Raw genomic sequence first — 4,609 nt, 5'->3', positions numbered from 1 at the left:
GTCTCCTGTCCTCCCAAATTGTGCAACATTTTAGTAAAGACCTCTTTCCTTCCCCACCAAACCTGTCTCCAGTATTTGCCTATCTGGTGGCGCACAGCTGAACCACACTTTTGACTGGTAAGAGTGTAAGGCATAATCAGGAAAATTACTGCTCCATCCCCCAAGAAAACAGAATGGAGTGATTCTCAAAGAAGACAGGAAAAGGCAGAAGAAGTGCTCTGCCCTTAAGATTAGGCGTCATTCATTACTGTCTATTCCTGCTTCTCTAAAACAGACTGCATTTGTGTCTGGGATCTTGCTTCATTCAGAATAAGTTCTCTGCAGGTAGCTCTATGTCTTGCCATAGACAAACACTTCCCAATGTGGTGTTTGACAACTTGACCTAGAAGCAAACTAAATCTTCTGCTGGAGCCTGCAAATTAGTTGGAAATACATTCCCCAGAGGGCCCTGTGGGAAGGAGCCTTGACAGAGGAGAATTCCCCAGGCATATGCAACCAATCAGTCAGCATGGATTGAGGACCCATGGTGAACCAAACAATTAAATAGAGCGTTTAGACTCAAAAGAAGAATAAGACAGAAACTATACCCTCCAGAAACCAAAAGTCACTCTTACCAAATCACTAATGGAAAAGAGTGGGTAGTGGAATGTTAAGGCTGATCTGAGTAATAAGGACTGTAAAGGTTGGAGCGTCTCAAGTGTGGAGGCCATTATGATCCACAGCATTTGGACAATGCTCCTGAGTGAAGGTAGTCTGGAGCAGGCCTGGAGTGGGATGATTTGGGGATAGGTGGGAAGTAGAAAGCCAGGTATTCACGTGGGAAGTCTTATTGGCCCTTTACCTCCTGTAAGCCCAGAAAATTGTTCACTCCTTACTTACCTCACATACAAAATGCTAGTCTCCAAAACTGAAGATAAATAAACCTTCTGTGCCACTAAATGTGTTCGTTGTGAAGACTAGAAGACATTTTTTAAGTTGTTGGGAGAAAAGGAACTGAATATGACAGCCCAAAATGCAGTGAGAAGGACCAGTGTAGTCAGTCCGAGATAGGCAAGTTCCGTAAATGATAGCAAAGAATTGCTCAAGTTATGCTCCCCAAAGATCAAAATTGTTTTTTTGGTTCAGAGCAAAGGCCAGATGACTCTCGTCTTGTGTCACCTGAGAGTACTTTAAAGTCAGGAAGAGAGAGGCCACACATACCCATTCTACCAACAAGCTATTACTATGAGGCTTCGTGTCATTACCATTGTCCTTCATCATCACTGTCAGGATATTAAAGCTCCAGGACCTTTTCTAGATAACTGAAGTCAATCCTTCAAGTGCTAAGAATTTTTCTGTGTGTTTTAGAAATTCAGCCAACCTTCCAAAAATACATTATTCACTTTCCCTCTTCATTTACATTAGAATGTTTTAAAAATAACTTTAATCTTATTTGATGAGCATGTACATTTAACAAAAACGTGAATTAATCGTGTGTTCTATTGTCCTACAGGAGACAGCCTCAGGCTTTGTGAAGTGTGGGATTGATATTTCTCACCCAAAATGATCCCAGATATTATGAGTTTTGGTTTCTTACATCTATATTTTATAATAAGTATTTTTCTTTTTCACATTCAGATTATCAGATGTCATTTCTAGCATTACTGTTGTTATCTCTAATAATAATTCAGTCTACTGTTTGCTTTTACAAGAACACGGTTTTCAGAAGCCCAGTATAAAAATGGTTATGATTATTTGCAAATCAAAAATAGGAACCTTCAAATTTGGACTAAAGTGGCTCTCTGAGTGATACTCACAAACTTTAAAGAATGGATTTTCTTACATCTACTTTTCTTTTCCTTCCTACTTCAAACTCAATTATCCCATAGAAGACCAATAGCTTGAGATAAATTTTAGTAAAACTCACAGTGAACATGATTCAGGGGAAGATAAGCCCCTGGGTATAAGCTGGTTTTACGGCCAAGACTGCAGTTTCTGGCCCCAACACCAGTCATATTACCTGTGTTATACATGCTTATAGAACTATTGTTTACTGCAGCAAATTTAACTGTTTGTAATGATATATCCATTTGTGATTATTTGATTGATATTTGCATCCCCAAATAGACTGTAAATCCAAGGAAAGTTGGGACCATGACTCGTTTTGCTCACCACTACACCCCCAGTACCTAGTCTAATAAGTACTCAATAATTTTGTGATGAATGACAGAAAGAAAATGCAACAAGTCCAGAGCCTCCTGATTTTGGTGGTCTTGTCTTGTGTGACCTTGGGCAGAGCATTATACCTCCTCTGAGTCTCAGATACCACATTTGAAAAAGGGTTTTCAACAAGATGGTCATAAAGTGTTCACCCACTTTAAATGTCTGATCTATTTAAATATAAGGAAAGGATAGAAGATGTCATGATTAGAGGATGGTCCAGAGTGAGCTGGAGGAGAGGCAGTGCCTGGGGTGGTCAGCTGAGCATCCCCAGGAAAGGTTAGGAATGAGTCCTGGGAGAAATGCGATCTCTCCAAGGCCATCCAGACTTCGAAAAGATTTTCATGGGAAAGAGTTCCCACTGAAACCTTTGTGCATCCCTTTCTCAAATCCCATTTCACATCACCATCTTCATCACTACAATGTTATCACGGCTCCCATGCTGTCTTTCCTCTAAGAAAGTACTGGAAGAAACTATTCACCTATAAGTGCAGTTTTAGGAACTACCTATACTGTACTTTCCTGCCATCAGGGTTCACATTTTTCAACTCAGCCTGTTCGGGGGAATGTTGAATTCATTAATTATTTGATAAAGACTAAACTTCAGGTGAGGAGGAAGAGGTACTTTTTTTAGTGGTCAAAGAGAGGCTTATAAATCTCCCCAAATCCTACCCTCAGGACCCACTGTTCTTCCAGCCCCACCTCAGTGGCTGGGTCCTAGGAGCAGCAGAAATATACAAGTGGGCAAACCCACTCCTACATTCCACTTTTTCATCAAAATCATCCTTTGTACCCTACTTCCCAGCATTGGGATTATGGTGAGGCAAGTAAGGCATTTAATTTGGAAGCAAAATTTAAGAGAGTGCCAAAAATTCCATCATCAATGCAATATTTTAGCCCTGGCTGGTGTGGCTCAGTGGATTGAGCACTGACTTGTAGACTGAAAGGTCGCCCGTTCAATTCCCAGTCAGGCCGCCTGCAGGTTGTAGGTCAGGTCCCCAGATGGGGGTGTGAGAGAGGCAACCAATCGCTATTTCTCTCGTACATCGATGTTTTTCTCCCTCTCTTACCCCCTCCTTTCCCCTCTCTCTAAAAATAAATAAATAATAAAATCTTTTTAAAAGATAATATTTTAATGAAACACTTCAAAATTAAAATTAATGCAAAAAATGTATGATAAACTAGGTTCCAGGTTTGTCCCTCCAAAACAAAGGGAGGCAGAGCTTCCAGGCCAGATGAACTGCTTTGCACATTTTATGCCTCAGATCTTTGGAATGTCAAAACAGAACTAAGCAACCTTTGGATTGGGTCTATAGCAACACTGTGTCCCAAAAAACTGTTTGCAAAGATAACAAGGAAGCCATTATTATGACTATTGGATTGAAAATATCAAACATTATTTATTTTTAGAAAGGGGGAAGAGAGGAAGAAAGAGAGGGAGAGGAATACCAATGCTCATCTGGGGGTCTTTCCCCCAACCCAGGTACGTGCCTGGACTGGGAATCAAACCAGTAACCTTTGGCTCTCAGGCCAGCACTTAATCCACCGAGCCACATCTGCCAGGGGTAAAAACAGTTTTAGACTCTTTTCCTTGACACTGCCATGGCTGCCCTCCAACCCCTTGTGCAACCCCAGATTGTCAAAAAAAGGACCAAGAAGTTCATCTAGCACCAGTCACACTGATATGTCAAAATTAAGCAGAACTGGCAGAAACCCAGAGGTATTGACAATAGGGTGCACTGAGATTCAAGGGCCAGATCTTGATGCCCAACATTGGTTATGGGAGCAATAAGGAGACAAAGCACATGCTGCCCAGTGGCTTTCAGAAGTTCCTGGTCCACAACCTCAAGGAGCTTGATGTGCTGCTGATATGCAACAAACCTTACTGTGCTGTGGTTGCTCACAACTCACCTCAAAGAACCAAAAAGCCCTTGTGGACAGAGCAGCCCAGCTGGCCACCAGGGTCACCAATCCCAATGCCAGGCTGTGCAGTGAAGAAAATGAATAGACAGATTTATTAACACATTTATGTGTTAATAAAAACATAAAATTCTGCAACCCCTCCCCCATTGTTTAGAGTTAACATCATTATGTTGTGTTAGTCACACCAATAGAAATGCCTTTATTCTACTAATGTAATTGTTCCCCTTCCCCTTCTCATAAATTCCTATCATCTTTGTCTCCTAATTAAAATGCTATTTGGGCTTCTGCCTGAATCAGTGTATCCCAAATAGCTATTGTTTTTTAACTCAAATAAATGCTTTTTGCTTCTCACTTTGAAAGGACTATTTATAAATTAACAAATTTTTCATTAGCCAACATCAGGGATTTTTTTATTTTGTTTTGTTTTGTTTTGTTTGCCTTATGTTCCAAAATGACTCCTCTTGGTACTTCCTCTCTCATTTTCTCC

The 4,609-nt window shown here is 40.7% G+C and overlaps 1 pseudogene; it reads left to right on the top strand.

Moving 5' to 3' along the window:
- Window positions 1-3,801: 3,801 nt before the first annotated feature.
- Window positions 3,802-4,207, top strand: LOC119053063 (60S ribosomal protein L32-like; annotated as a pseudogene).
- Window positions 4,208-4,609: the final 402 nt, after the last annotated feature.

This window comes from Artibeus jamaicensis, unplaced genomic scaffold, assembly GCF_021234435.1.
Source record: "Artibeus jamaicensis isolate MK-2021 breed Jamaican fruit bat unplaced genomic scaffold, CSHL_Jam_final contig_797, whole genome shotgun sequence".
NCBI classification, from domain to species: Eukaryota; Metazoa; Chordata; class Mammalia; order Chiroptera; family Phyllostomidae; genus Artibeus; species Artibeus jamaicensis.
The sequence above is the reverse complement of the archived record's forward strand: the minus strand, read 5'-3'. Positions and strand labels throughout refer to the sequence as shown.